Source organism: Dreissena polymorpha, chromosome 14 (genome assembly GCF_020536995.1).
Source record: "Dreissena polymorpha isolate Duluth1 chromosome 14, UMN_Dpol_1.0, whole genome shotgun sequence".
Classification (NCBI taxonomy): domain Eukaryota; kingdom Metazoa; phylum Mollusca; class Bivalvia; order Myida; family Dreissenidae; genus Dreissena; species Dreissena polymorpha.
This window is the reverse complement of record NC_068368.1, coordinates 11194460-11211421: the sequence shown is the minus strand read 5'-3', so window position 1 is coordinate 11211421 and position 16962 is coordinate 11194460. Positions and strand designations below refer to the sequence as shown.

At 33.3% G+C, this 16962-nt stretch overlaps 2 long non-coding RNA genes across 2 annotated transcripts; both read right to left on the bottom strand.

The window, feature by feature from the left end:
* Window positions 1-6727: 6727 nt before the first annotated feature.
* Window positions 6728-8534, bottom strand: LOC127857726 (uncharacterized). Its single transcript, XR_008038584.1, has 3 exons — window positions 8465-8534; window positions 7752-7868; window positions 6728-6790 (listed from the first exon to the last, which is right to left on the bottom strand). It is a non-coding gene; the product is annotated as an uncharacterized LOC127857726 (long non-coding RNA).
* Window positions 8535-10211: 1677 nt separating this feature from the next.
* On the bottom strand, window positions 10212-13168 carry LOC127857725 (uncharacterized). The gene is made up of 3 exons (XR_008038583.1): window positions 12793-13168; window positions 12250-12307; window positions 10212-10340 (listed from the first exon to the last, which is right to left on the bottom strand). It is a non-coding gene; the product is annotated as an uncharacterized LOC127857725 (long non-coding RNA).
* Window positions 13169-16962: the final 3794 nt, after the last annotated feature.

The window sequence follows — 16962 nt, the reverse complement described above, 5'->3', positions numbered from 1 at the left end:
TATAAATTATAATAATAATAATGTTTAATAAATACGCACAATATCTATGAGTAAGCGGTCGATAGTCGCATAATTTGGTATAAATAATAATAATACTTATGTTCAATGTCAAATATCTCTAAAAGCAACAGATGTAAGGTGTCTTCTGATTGGCTAACACTCAAGGGTCGGTGAAAACTGTACGTTGAAGTACATTTCTCGTTATACCTAGTAGGTCTTGTAGACTTTCGACGTCATGGTACGTCATATAGACACTTAAGTACTGGTCCTACCCAGGAACCAGTTTGTTTCATCAAATGTCTCAATTCAACTTGACAGCTTGCTAAAGCCGTTGCATTTAGCATACAGTACATGTGATGTGTCAAATCAATTTTGATTGACAAATTTGACAGGATTTTTTTTAATCCAATAAGTTTTAGACTGCCAAATAACACACACTACGTATTGAAAGCCATACCTGGAGCTTTCGTCTGTATACCACTGACTTCATCAGAATGATTTCTACTGTTGGGAAATGTTAACACACTTAATTGTCTTCTTATTTATTATCAATTTATAATTATGTGTAACAGCATAACAACATACTTGTTTCGCAATTAAAATATTTAATAAATACAGGTATCTTGCAGGTTTCTAATTTTCTTTCGCAAACTATTGTTGAATAGTTTAAATTGTGTCGCCACTAAAAAACTAGCCATTTTGTAGCAATTCTAAAATCACAGTCTAAACTGCATACACTTAGCTCTACAGTTACAATTTAAATGCAAATATTAGAATGCATCATGTTATATCATCCATATTTTTTTATTTAAACATTCAAATAACACATAATACAGTACATATATAAAAAGATATGTGGTATTGTGTGGATATACAAAACACTTCACATCATTTATTTGCACATAAAATAATAGTTACAAAATAAGTAAAACTCATCAACCTACATTTCAAGAATATTTACGTATATAAAATTACAAAGTGGTGTTATTGTATTACCGGTACCTTTTACAAAATTAACATTGCTGGTTTTTCACTAGCCATAAAACATTTATCATGGATTAGCAAGTAACAACCAATTTATTAATTACACAATGGAACGAAAATCATATTAATTGCATTATGCATTTACTAAACAAGCTATTTGCTACTGTTTAGAATTACACTATCTTACTAAAAAAGATCACTGGTACTTAGTGCTTTTACATACTTGTGGTAAGTTTTGTATTACTAGTTTGACAATAATCGGCAGACACTTGTCGAAATACAGACAAAATTTGCATGGAAACTTATCATATTTTTTCAGCATAATTGCCTTCAAATTGTTAATTTAACAACCCTTTGACATTGTTTGCACATCTGATCTTATTATACCATAGCTGATTTTTGTTTATAGATAGACATATATAGACTTTTCAAAGTTCTATAAAAGTTCACACATGTTCCATCCAAGTAAACAAGTTCCATCCAAGTAAACAAACAGAACCAATAAAGATCACCACAGATAATAACTGTTTGTATAGCTTGGAAATTTTGATAGTTCGGGAATCCCTCCTTTGTTGATTTCTGTAAACCAAAACTGTCAGTTTTGCTGGATATAATGGCTTGTATAATGCCCAGCTCTTGCCTTGGCAGAACAGCTTCTAAAAACGGAAAACCAACAAATATCTTAAAATTTGATCAATAATGCAGACAATTTATAAATGTCTTGTTTTTTGTTGATTTCGAATCTGGAAGATTTTTTACGTAAGATTGTGGTACGAAAATTCCAACGGTATCGGATTTTGTGGTTTTAGGCCTAAACTATTTATAGTGATATGTATGTAACCTTTTGGGATATCGGTAAAGTGCGAGCAGACGAGGAGAAAATACTTTAAAAATTAAAGCTTAAAGACTAAAAAGTTAGATCTGAATATCTTAAAAATTTGTGAATAAATGTGTTTCTGGTGGGTAACAACGACAACTTACCAGAATATTGCTCATGATCAAACGTAAAACTTCTTTCTGAGAGCGAATGGAAAATGCGTCACAAATTCTGATACATAAACAGTAGGGTGTCGTTATTGAAACACCGCGAGAATACTTGTAGAGATGCCAACTATAGTGTTTAAAACAAATAATTTTTTAACAAGCGTTTGTGATTTGTCAGGATAATAATAACAATAAGATATCGAAAAGATCAAAGCAAATAAATTCGACAGAAATCGGAGATTCGGCAATATATTAAAGACGGGTTATGTTCCCTTAAATTGTGTTCGGTGAAGACTGTTACTATATGTAGTGAACCAGTCTTCGGCTTATACCCACTGAAGAAGAACATTCAGGGGAGATAATTGAGTAATGACCTAATTCTGGAACTGTTGCGAAGAAAAACAAATAATGCGAGAATGTTTAGTGCGATTCGCTACACAATTATGATGTCATTGATATAACTTTTTCTGAGGTATATATTAACATGTGATTTAGCGTATGTCAAAGTGTTTTTGATTTGTTCAAGTTCATAAATATCATCGCGAAAATATATGTCGCGTGGCAAATTTTTTTTAGACGTATCCATATGTGGTATTCTTATGTAATTTTATGTCTAAATTCCCATATGTATGAACGGTCAACGCCCGCTTCGCGGGCTTTTGCCCGTATTATTATCGTCACAAATCAATAAATAAAACTTTTTACAAATTGATTCGCTGCATTCATGAACATCGGCGTTGATTACGAGCTCTCAAATTTTGAGGGGAGGTAACCACTGCGCATACAGCGTCCGGTGCGTACCGGTATTCCCTAAATCCGGTCGCGAGCGGAGCATTTTATTGTTCGTCTGCAGCAGATATAAAGAGAAGAACGATACTGTTGAGAGCTCCTGGTCTTGGTATATTTTATTGTAACAAATTTGGTTTATTTACGATTCCAAATTCAAAACTAAAAAAAACAACCGATTTTAATATTATTTTTATAATTTTTATCATTATTTAAATAATATATCTTCTAAAAACGTTAAATTTCCTTATATGAACCAGTATTTTTGTGTTATTCAAAATGGTAAAACAATTCATTGTAGATCAATTTATGGTATATTGATTTAAACAGTTAATTTCATTTTCATTTTCATTTTATTTAATACTTAATCATTCAGCATAAAGATTTCTCCCATTTCTTGTACCATTAACAGATGAGCCTTGACTGTGGGATTTCCAACTTTTTATTGATTTAAAGCTTCATTATTTCTAAGTAAGCTTACATTTTGCATACAATACTTATTCCAATGCCTTATACCAATGACAAATTAGCATTACTTTGATACTTCCAATATTTAATTGAATAAGGCTTTATTTTTGGCTCAGAAAGTAATTCATTTCATATCATAAACATGTCTTTTACAAGTCTAACTGACCATAATTACTGCATTGAGCATGCAAATATTGAAAATATCTCGAGTTCAACATCAGAAGCAAAAGCAAACTCCAGAAAACGTACTTACGCCGAAGTAACCTTTAGCAATTTAAATAATGCTAATAACAATAATACACACAATAATATTGGTCTTTCACATGACCATTACTATACACAAAATAATTATATTTGTGTTTCACACGATCATTCCTATTATAATCCGATAGATCAAACTCCGGTTCACTTCAACACTACTTCCATACAAGAAGACCATTATTTAAACGTCACAAGTACTGAACTTAAAAACTGCATGCAACCATACAGTACAAATATCTTGAGATCAAAAGAAACGGGTTCAAATACAAAAAATCTCAAAAAACCTACTTATGCTAAAGCAAACGTGACTGGGAAAAACAAGCATTTGAACCAAACACCCCCACATATGAAAATAAATAAATCAACAGTTGCCAATAAAGCAATATCTTTAAATAATAATCTCACTCAAAGAAGGCCAAACAACAGAGATATTAGTGCCACATGTAATGTTTCAAGCAAAAATATAAACCCCACTCATTCTCCGGTTCAACTGTACAATTTAGATTCCTTGCAAATGCCAGCAAATTCATTGTTTATAGAAGGTAAGGTTTTCAACAACTTAAATGTGCCGGGTGATGGAAATCGTTTCTTTAGCTGTATCAGTTTAGCATTTAATGGTAATACATCAATGAGCACTTATTATAGAAACATGATTTGCACACATGTACTTGAAAACTGGATTTCATGGCAGCAGTCAGCCATTTGTGGGCATGAATTAGTAAATCAATCAATGGAAGAATACCGCTTAAAAATGATTACAAGATGTGGTTGGGCAACGATAAGTGAAATTAAGGCAGCATGTGATATATTACCAATAAACATAGAAATATGGTTAAAAGGCAGCATATGTAATTCTGAAACACGACAAACATCAGTTGTATACACAAGACATTCACACTCTTCACACCATAACTCTGATCTTAATGTGACTCTTCTGCTGTGGAACAGTCACTTTACACTACTTTCAGAGAGGAAGAACACTTCAAACACATGCAACAACAAACAGTTGAATGAAAATACTATTTTCTCACATAATAAACCCCCACACACAAACACACAAACAAATCCTCCATCAACAATTACAATAGTGCACAAAAATACAAAACAACCGAACAAAGCAATTAAAAAATCCAACAAAAGTGCTTTAGCGTCAAAAGGTGTTACAAAGCAGTCAACCACTAAGGTAAACCAAAAATTAAAGAGCCCACAAAAAAACACAAATTCTACAAAAGTATTTAAACAAGCGCATGAACAAATTTGCACAGATTTTCTTAATCCTTATGAATTGGACACATTTCAGAATTGTAGGAAATTGGGTATAAAATTTGTTCATCCTATTCAAAATGAAGATAAACTACAAAGAACAAGACGGATTAAAAAAAATGCCTATGCCTTGTCTGCAGCAGTAAAAAACCTGTCATTAAATTTTAATGAAATACCACCTGCACCACCAATGTCTCTTAGTGTGCAGCATAATATTACAATGGATACCATACGCGCATTTGAGGTATGCCTTGTCTGCAGCAGTAAAAAACCTGTCATTAAATTTTAATGAAATACCACCTGCACCACCAATGTCTCTTAGTGTGCAGCATAATATTACAATGGATACCATACGCGCATTTGAGGTAAAGCAAATGTCTTACATGTTTAAGAATTGTACCACATGTAACGAATGTAGAATTGAAATGAAAATGTACAGAAATACAGTTTTGTCATCGTTGTCACATTGACAAATCGGACATTAAAATGTTCTCTAAACAAAACAATATGGACCCTGGAAATGTCCCTGCAGAACTTTCCCATTTATCTTTAGTCGAACAGCAACTAATAAGCAGAATATCACCACTCATGTATATTCATATGCTTAAGCATGGTGGAATTGCTGCAAATGGCCATTGTGTTACATTTCCACAAATTATAAATGAACCATGTCAAATTTTACCGAAACTTCCAACAGATTTTCAAATAATTTGTGTCCGTAAAACTGGAAATAATGCAATAAACAAAGACTTTAAAGTTAGGCGTTTTGCAGTTCAATCAGCACTGAATTGTCTTAAATCCAACAATGTGGCCTACTCAGATATAACTTTTAGTCAAGATACACTTAATCTTCTTCCTGAAAATGGGGAAATAAATCTTGAAACAATCAAAAGTAATTTTGAAAGCACAACTGATAAAGACCAAGGGCCAGCTAAAGAAAAAGTATCACCTGATGAAATAAATGGCGATACTGATTCAGCTGTTCAACTACCAGACGAATCAGTTAATATTAGAAATAACATTGAATCCATTTTACAAGAAATTACAGATCCTAAAAGTAAAGAAAAATGTTCGAGAAAAAAACAGTAACTATTCCATGGCCAACAAGAGACAATAGTCCAGTTTCAGAGTTTACAACTCAATATTTTTTTTACTCTTGCATTTCCATGTTTGTTTCCCAATTGTGTTGGTGACTTTCACATAAATCGGCCAAGAACTTGCTTTTCAATGAGTGAATGGGCAGAACATTTGATATGGTACACAGACGGTCGTTTTGCACAACACAAGTACTTTAAGTTCATAGTTCATAACATTATTTCACGTAAAAGAGCTTTAGAACAGAGCACATACATCATGAAACAACAGATCGGTGATGAGCACATGTCCATCGATGACCTTAAGCAAAGAATTCAAAATGGTGATATTTCTATTGCACAAAAAATCTTGTACTTTGGTGCTTCTCTTCGAGGAACTTCACAATACTGGTCCAGAAGAGCACAAGAGTTAAGAGCACTTATTCAGTACCAAATTAATGCTGGAAAAGGCCTCCCTTCATTTTTCAGCACTGCTAGCTGTGCTGAATTTTACTTTGCACCACTAAGGAGACTTTTAACTCAATACAATCTACAAACAACTGGTGAAATTGTTGATCTTAACGACAAAAACATTCTATTTTCTATTCTTCAAAATAACAGTCACATTGTCTCACATTACTTTAATCTTCGGACACAAGAATACTTTGAAACTGTAATGAAAACTGCATTTAAGGTTGATACTTTCTGGTACAGGTATGAGTTTGCCAAATCCAGAGGCATGATTCACTTTCATGGACTATGTTGGAGATCTGACAGAGAACCACACAATCTTCTTCATGAGGCTTTGAAAAACGGTCTGGATGAAGATTTCTGTGCCAGTAAGCTCTCTGAGTGGGCACAGCAAAATTTTGCAATGACCGCAATGCATCCTGCCGGTTCTGATGCCTCTGGTTATCCAAACAAGGATCTGTGGCCTCCTCCCGAGGAAAATGCACCCGCACCACCTGAATCTAAAAATCCCCCTTTTAAATTGTTCATGGACATAAGTCAGAGTTAATATTCTATACTAGAAGACCATTTACTTCTTACAAATAAAATTAACTTGCACCGTTGTTCATCGTACTGCCTCGTTTCAAAAAAAGGGATCTTGTATCTTCAATGCAATTGAGTAATTAAATAGTAATTAAATTGAATGCGTTTTAATTCCCTTTTATTATTGTTTAATTTGAGTTACAATGCTATGACGTTAAATTTTATTTACACTTAAATGTATTATGAATATTGCTGGGCCAAGTGTGAGGTTGAGCGCTCTATAACCAGGTTTAAACCCCCAATGCTTTGCATTGACCGTTCCAAGGCGGTGACCCCAGCTTTATTCATATTTTGTGTTTATGTTGGTTTGTATTGTGCTGTATTGTGCTGTTTTGTACTGTTTGGGCAATCGGTCACTTGCCTTAAATAAAGGACCAACTAATTGTTTTTAATAAAAATTCAATACTGCTCCAGCAGCTGGAGTTTCACTTCTTTATAATGAAACACAAAGTCTGTAGAATGGAGTTTGGGTCAGAAAACATGCAAGGTAAAGCTATTCGTGATAGTACCGCAATTGTAAAGGATAAATATGGCTCTCTTAGGCTTGAAATTAGAGAGACCACCCATTTCTGGTTCAGCATTCCCAGTACCATACTCAAGCATGGCGGGCAAATTGTGATATATCCTTAATCCTTTCAAAAAGTTCACCAGATAATCCATCAATAAGTGATATAATTGCAACTGAGAAGTATGTTTCTGGTTATGCATGCAATGGAAATCAGCCAACTGGAGAAGTGGTTGATCTTTTTAATGCAATGGTAAATGCCACTGATGAAACTTCTAGCACTGATGGCAAATCCCTCTGCACCAAGTTGCTAATGAACACAATAAAAAGAGACATTTCAAGTATGGAAGCAGCATATGAACTGACAGGTTTACCTTTGTTTCACAGCAGTCACCAGTTTCAGTCAGTAAGCATGTCTGGGTCCAGGGTACTTGAAAAAACTGGCAACACTTGCACAAAAAGTACACCTCTGGATAAATATTTGTCACGGCCTGAGAAAAAAAATGCTCATGGTATCAATTTATATGCAACAAAGGCAAAGTTCCTGTGATAGCTGGTAACAGTACAAAAGCAGTATGGCCATTCAGTGAAGAATACTCAAGGACCATACTGCTTTTGCATTGGCCAGACTGGAGGAAATTAGATGATATAAGAGGAACAAACACTTGGACTGAAGTCATGAACACCTTTGTAGAGTCGGAAGCATGTCCAAACTTTATCAAAGCTGCTATTGAAAGAGCCAAACGAAATCAATCTGATGACTTTGTTCATGAACAACAATGTGAGCCAGAAAAAATCATTGTAGAACAACCAGAATGGGTGGAGACTTTGAGACCAAATAATGAATTTATGTCAAATGATGATGAATATACTTTTGATGATGGTAGTCCAAACCATGATTGGGGACAATGTGCATACAACTATCCAGATGGTTTAGGCATAAACTTTTTGGAGTCTTTAAAAAATGAAAACCAGCCTAACAACCACATTGAATATGAAAATGTAGATTTATCTAATATGAACTGAAAACAGAAATTTGCATTTAGTATTATTATGACAACACTTCAAAACTGTAAAAACGACTTACCATATACACCTCTTCGACTAGTGGTCAGTGGAACTGCTGGCTCTGGCAAGTCGTTCCTCATTAAATGTCTTATACAGGCAATAAAACACTTGTTCCATTCTCATGATTCTGTCCAAGTCCTTTGTCCCACAGGTAACAGTGCAAATCTTATTGGTGGACAAACAATACACAGTTTTTTAAAAATACCTACAGGAAAAGTTTCCTGTAAGGATATGTCAACTCCTGATGGATCACGTGGGGAAACATTACAAAGTAATCTAAAGAACGTTAAAGCATTACTTGTTGATGAGAGGTCCCTTATTGGATGTACAACATTGGGATGGATGGAGTTTCATTGCAAGCATGGTATAAACAATGTGACAGCTGACTGGGGTGGGCTTCCTGTTGTTGTATTTTTTGGAGATGATGTACAATTACCACCTGTTCTTGATTCACCTGTTTATCATTTCAATGGCAAAATACCAGCAGCCATGCATGGTGCTTTGGTATGGCAACAGTTTTCAGAAGTTGTTCATTTAGATATCATTGTTCGTCAAAATGAGGAACAGAAACACTTTAAAGACATTTTAATGTCACTTAGAGACTACAAACTTACAAAAGAAAATGCCACATGGCTTCAACAGTTTCAATGGAATGACATCAAACGTCGTTATACTAACAATGTGATGAAAAACATTGAACAAAATGCTCTTTTTGTTTTCCCTACTCATGCTTCTGAATACAAACATAATATGAATCAGCTTGAGACAATCAATTCTGAATTTCCTGTTGCTAAGATACCCTGTATTGATCATGGCCCACATGCTTTGAGTGCCACTGAAGACAAAGTCCATGGTTTAATGAGAGTGCTCTTTTTATGCAGAGGTGCAAAAGTCATGCTAACCTGCAATCTTAATGTTCTCTATGGTTTGTTCAATGGCTCCATTGGGACCATAGTTGACATTATATACTGTAATGGTAACAAACCACCTCTTTGTCAACCAATTGTTGTTATGGTGCATTTCCCAAGGTACACAGGACCACCTTTTATGAAAGACAACCCATGCATTGTCCCTCTTGTACCTGCAGAAAGAAAAGTGGAATGTTATTGTCATGGTTGCAAACGAAAACAATTACCTTTAAGGCTTGCCTGGGGTACAACAATTCACCGATGTCAAGGCATGACAATCGGACATGGTGAAACAAATCGCTACATAGTTATTGATCCAGGTACAAAGTCTTTTGAGTCAAAGAATCCCGGAGCTCTCTTTGTAGCACTTTCAAGGGCAAAAACAGCTGGGGGTCCAAATGAAATATCAGACTTTTTTTGGCATCCAAATGTATTGGTTAATGAAGACAGGTTATGTCACATTGTTGATACACCTCGAACTAAGGCAAGGTCAAATGAAATTAAGCGCTTGTCAAAACTTGCCAACCAAACAGGAAGTAAATTTGCTCAATTGAATATGATTAATGATGATGTTTTCCAAAAACTACTATCAACTTCTTTCAACACCCACTTCCAAGAAATACAAGGTACAGAAGAATGAATGTATTGAATACTTTCAAGTAAGTTTGGTGGGTGGCATGTCAGCTACTAACCAATTTACTGAGAAGTTGATTTAATGCTTGCTAGTGTTCATGTAAAAACTAAGCCACAATATAAATTCTATAATTCAATAAAGTTATGACATTTCTCTAATTTCTTACCCGATATAAACACTGACAATTCCTGCTAATATAATTTCAGGTTAATTTGATGACATTAACCAGGAAGGTAAAATAATGTTTCTTCAAATTATAACAAACACATTGGGGACGAACTCTCCATCATTCTTTCATACACCACAAATGCTGTTTGGTTTCCATTTAATTCTTTGTTGGCATTATTGATTTCCTGCAAATAAATATAACATGCTGGTGAAGTGAAACACAATTTATTTCATAATTACTCAGAATGAAACTTTTTTTCTAATTTGGATGCTCTTGTCCTGTTTGTGTTAACACAAAGGCATTTTTTCTGTATGACAATATTGTATGTATTTAAAACATATTTTATTTGCTATTGTAGATTCAGAAAACGTCATGGATCACATTATTTTTGCCACAGATTCTAGAGGGGCAAAGTAAAAACACTTTTTAATGTCCAACACAACACTTACTCTTTACACTGTACATACAATCATAATTCCGGGAACAAAAATAGAAACATTAACACAAGCTTTTGACAACAAATTAAGAAAAATATTCTCATCATCAACATCAGTTCACCATGTATTTGTCATTGTTGCTGCAGGCATATGCAATTTAACTGAAAAAATTCACCATGCGAATGGTACAGAAATCGTCTACATTTCTGATCTTGCTAAAACATCACACATTTTTGAAGTCATAAATTCTTTTTATAAAACCTACAACAGCAGTACAGTTTCATGCAAATTAGTCCATATTCCACCTGTTTCATTGATTTCCTCATCACAGTTTAATACTTTAATAAAGAACACTGACCAAATCAATGTATACTTATGATCAAATTTCAAAACAACACATTGACTTTGAAAATGACATCAATGAAATAAATTCACTTATAAGCTCACTAAATGAACGCTTTTCAAAACATTCAGTACGTTGGGATAGAGACCTTTTAATTTGCAAAACTAAAAAACGAGGCAAAAATGGCCAGAATAAGCACAAAATAAAGAAATTTTCATACAGTTTGTTTTACGATGGTGTACATCCACAGTCTAGCTTAGCTACTTAATGGTACACATACATGTGTAAATCAGTTGTAAAAGACTTGAATCCTGCTTACGAGTCAGATAGCTCTGAAGAGCATGATACTTGGGATTTTAAGCGCTTGAAATTACAATAAGAACATTAAGAAGTGGAATGAAAGAAGATTAGAAAATATTTGTTGACATAGAAAGATTATCAATTTATTTTATTTCACAAGTAATCATAGAAATAAATATTTTAACCAGTAGAGCAGCCACAAGAGACAAAATTTATTTTCTATATTTATGTATTTGTAAAAATGGATAATCAACTATTTGTATCTAGCGCATGCTTAGAATGTATTAGCTCCGTAAATAATTATGGCAGAATAATCTATGGTTCATTTACTTTTTTTTATTAATATTTGAATGGGAAATGTTTTAATTTCAAACAAGCTATTGCCAAGCAATGATGTCCCCTACATGTATGTGTACCATTAAGTAGCTTATTTTTTTAAATATATTTTTTGCCATAGCAACCAGAATTTTTGACGTAGGAACAAAATTAAATGACGTGCATAATCTCCATATTGCCATCTGTCCATGTTTCAAGTTTCATGAAAAAAATATAAAGAACTTATAAAGAAAGAAGTTATCGCAGGATCCAGAAAAGTCTGACAGACGGACGGACTGACGGACAGAGCGCAAACCATAAGTCCCCACCGGTGAAACCGGTAGGGTAAAATAAACAACAAATAAGCATTAAATACAAAACTTTGTGTCCCAATAATAACAATTAAACCAGTCTGTTTTATTGACAGTAATTTTTTTTTCTCATCCTTAAGAGGACCTTACTTTGTTAATGCTTAACTTAGACATTTAATCTAATTTTTATTGGCATGATTATTTTTTGCCTTATTATGTCTAGAAATGAATATATAACATGCAGTTTGCAACTACTTCACTTGATCAGTAATTGTCTTTTCTTTCAATTTATATCCCAGATCATGATATCTATAATAATTGGATTGATCTACATTTTTTGGCTTAAAAATGCATTTCGTTTATTACACATAAACAACATTTACTTACCCAAATGATATGCAGTAAAACGATGCACGTTTGACATATCCTAAATCCCGTTCTTTTTCTGGATCATACAATACCCTTGTTAATATCACAAACAGTATAAACTTACATACTTTTTAATTTTATCAGCATATTCTTGCGTTGTTGGTTTTTCATTATTTGATATCTTTGGGTTAGTGTTGCTATTGATGTGTGTTTCGTATGATACACAAAATATTATTTAATAATATTTCAATAATTGATTGATTTGCATAACAATACTGTCTGTCTGTCTACATAGGAGAAATATCAAATGTCACATCTCTGGTGGGTGACATGTGAGTCACTAACCGGATCCAATTAAAACATAACAATCAAATAATACTCCAACAACAAAATCTAACTGTACACACATATATTCTTTTCCTATGCATTATCTTTTTTTTAAATGATAACCAAAATACATTAAAAGTATTAATCAAGTATCAAAATTATGCCCATGCGAAATAAATGCTGGTGGGTGACATGTCAGTCACTTACCAAAACAAATAAAACACAAATACTCACCAAGACCAACATGGAAACAGGATGCTCTCAACAGTAAAAAAGTACCAGATGACTAAAACAGAACCAATCAAAGGTAGGTTCAAAACTTATTAAAAAATGTTTTTCAAAAAATTTAATAACAAGTGATTGACTATTGTTCTTTTATAATACTTGAAAACGTCTTACTATTTATTTTTTATTGAACCAAACTTTTGTATTATCCTTAATGTTCTAATTTGTGTGTTTCCAATTTCAGCCTCACCATAGACCAGGGCTCACAACCAGTTTTCATGCGCAGCCTGCAAGATGAGTTGTGAGTACAATTTTTAATGTTATTACAATCACACTGTCATTTTTAAATAGCTTTAAAATAATTAAGCTTTTGCCCGTAAATTAGGTAGCACCTATAATCATATTAGAATATTTATTAATGTTATTGTTTAAAATTAGATATTACGGGCAAAAGCCCGCAAAGCGGGCGTTGACCGTTTATTTGTATCAATTTTCTGAAATACAGGGAGACATTACCTTATAGGCTATCAAGTCAAATAATTCCTGCCGTCATCTATTTTCGCGATGGTAAATCAAAGACCGCTGGAACAACATAGGCACTTCGACAAACGCTACATGACACGTAGATGCATTCCTCAATAAAAATACGACAAGAAATTTATTATTTTGTAGGTAATGGTACTCTATCTCCTTGCATTATATGATTTTCTACGATCAAAATACGTCTGTTTGCCTCCCTGTGTGACACTTCCTGTTTCCCATAATGCATTGCAAATTAGAATTGCTCTATATGTTGTTAACAAAATCTTAAAAAAGATAACCCGTCTAAATTTTCTGCGTACTTCAGGTTTACACTATCGAATAAGATTAGTTTCGAATTAACTTCTTCAATGAACCCAATATTCTATAGTTAATATTATCCCTTTTCATAAATAAACAATTGTTTAAAAGTTTAATTTGTGCACAACATGATCGGCCGCGTTTCTTTCGTCGACAACTATACATGTCTGTGTGACGTCACTGCATTCGTCAATACGCCATTAAGAAGTGAAAATTGAAACTGACATACTCTGGTGGATGTTTAAGTACCTGTTATCGAACAGCACCTATTATCGGACGTTTTGATTTGGTTCTGTATGCACATGCACAAAAGTGTGCATGACGTCACATTGATAAACAAATGGTCGCACATGAAGTCCATGACCTACTTGCCTACTAAGCTTGAAACAAATGCGCCGAAAACAGGTTAAAGGAAAGCATTTATTGTTATATACACCGTTTTGTGTGTTTTTTGCTATTACTTTTTGAATGCATTTATCAAAACATGCATTTACACACCAAAAAGCATATTTCCGTTTGCAATTTTGATTGCAGCAGACGCAGATTTTTTCGCCGAGTCCGGGTCACGTGATAGTTATGTGACTTTGTATATACTGGAGTAGTATTTATGAAGTGTCGGGTAATAGGTCATGTTTACATCGGCCGCCATTTTGTTTTGTCTGCTAGAGGTGACAATAATCAGGGAATCATTGTTATGAATTCTTGAAGGTAGTTTGCTGGAAAACTTTACAGATAAATCATTCAATGATTGAACTGTTAGTCATTTGTTAAAACAAAATGTTTTTGTCATTTTAAGTGTTTCAATTTTAAGGTAATTAAACGTAATTTCTTAGGTGTTCGATAACTGGTTCGTCCACCATACATTGTTGCTCTGTCAAATGCTGGACGTCACACATTCCATGCAGCATTCTGCTGAGCAAAACTGACTGCGTGCTTTGTACTCAACAATGAAGCAATTCTGGACCTATAAAGCTTGACCAAGACTGAAACATTAGCAATTGTGACTCTGTAATGTTCAACGTAAGTGGACTGTAAAGAAACTGCAATTATTGTGAAGAGACTCTGTATGTCTGTAAGCAAAAAGAATATACAGCATAACAAATATCAGGTGTGAAAACAATGTGAAAGAATAGTGAAATTAACAATTTGCAATCAGGCATGTCAAATGAATTGTTGATATTAAAAATGATAGTTCCCAGGCAGCTCTATACGTTTTTTTCTGTATTTCTATTACTAGTATTATTTCATAAAATGTATGCCACAATTAAAAAGCAAACTCTGTTTAGAGACCATTGTGTTGTCTCATTGTGTGATGATGACTTTAAGTAATACATTGTACATTTAACAATATCTACTAAGTTGTTTTTAAGTATCAGATTTCTTGTTTATTATATAAATGAATATATGCAAACTCATTACAGTGTGTCTAATACTATATGTGTTGAGTGCACAGAAACAAGGGCAAGAAGATAAGGGTATAAATGAACATACTGAATGTGTTATTTTGTTTATGAGCTTGAACATACAAAAACTTGACTTTAATCAATATGGATGTACATGCAGTTTAATAATCGGGTTGTTAATTTATAATCATATTCATGTGGAAACTGCCTCATTCACATGCAATACGCAGCTGCTGTCTATATGTTTAATGCCACATTCCACAATGACTGAATATCTTTACTTTCAAAACATGAAAATGAATTAAATGAAATGAAAATAAACGAAATAATGAAATTAAATTCAGGTGAAAAATATTTGATTATATTTTATTTAAATATGGTTTGGTTAATTATTTACTGGTAAAACAATTCTTGTTGATAACAGTAAATTCGTGATAATAAGTATGTTGTTGTTTATTTTTTGTCTCACACATAAAGTGACAGGTACACTCATATATTTAGCGTTAAGCTTATGATGTGGGTCTTTATCATCAATCTAAATTTTTGCTACTAGTATTTTCTCCTTAGCACCAACCTAGTAATGTTCAATCTGTGTATCCCATAAGCGATAGTTTTTACCAACTGTTAATTCCTGAGGATTCAGAAAAATACAATAAGTTTACCACATTTCATGACATAAGCTCTAACAGTGCGGAAGATATGCAAAGAGTATTGTGTCCAAAGCCAAAGGTGATATTTCTGGTCTGTGTAATTTTGCGCAGTGAATGAGGTCTATGCACTTCTTTCAAGATAGATGCAAACACTCCCGCAAGCATTGTTGCATTTTTATGTTTATTAACATTAATTAAGTACAAAAAGTTTTTCATTTACATATGCAGGGGATACATTTACGATGTCGATTATTTAGACATGGGACCAAAATAATGAAGTACCGCACCTTTCTTTTTTTATGCTTAAGTTAAATAAAATCGTTTTAAAAAATAATCTCGCCCTAAAACATAAATGGCATCCCTGCATATGGAAAACATCAATAAAACACAGTTTCGCGAGATTTTTATTTTATTTTTTTAATTCTAACATTGTTTTTAAAAGTAAACAAAAAATGAAATACATGTTTAAGAGTTTGAAAACAGTAAAGGGGTTACTATACATAAAGCATAGCTTCATAAACTTGTTTAAGATTAAAACAAATTATATTTTATTGCTTTGCTAAATTACATATTGTTTTGTAAAGAAATTGAATGTTTTGTTGCATGATAATGTGCATATATTACCCGTGTTATCTTTAACAAACATCAAATAAGCTTTTTGTCCGTAAATTAGCACCTATTATCATATTATTGCATGCAAAATATTCTAATTTTAATAAAATGTTAAAAAAGCCAATTAGTTGTTTATTGAAGTGAAAACAACAACATTATTCAAACTTAAAAGAATCAGTATTTCTTAAATTATATTCATTGCAAAATTGCTGATGTTCGGCAGCAGGCGACAAACTTTGAGATTTAATCAATATGTTTATGTTCTATACCATAAACAATCATACAACACTGTACAGTGGTACAGAGAAAACTCATCGGTGTTATATAAGATATAGTAAACTCCACGTTGGTCCCAATGGCATTATAGTGACCAGCCGGGTAGTCACAAACTGTATATGGAACATAGCCATATGGCCCTCAGTGGGGCTATAATCAGTATTGAGACACCTGAAAGGTTTCATGGAATGGAATGAGTGGGGCTTGATTGAATTTGAAAAACGATTCTTTCTGTACATTTGATGATGGCAACCATACAGTACTTCTGGCAGATATTGTTTATATTTTATCCTAGGCATTTTAATTCCTGATGTTGTTATCCCGGCCAGACAACTAGCTTTTCAAAGCCTTAAACAATCCAGTGCCATTAAAATTAGGGACAGTGTAACAATGTTCAG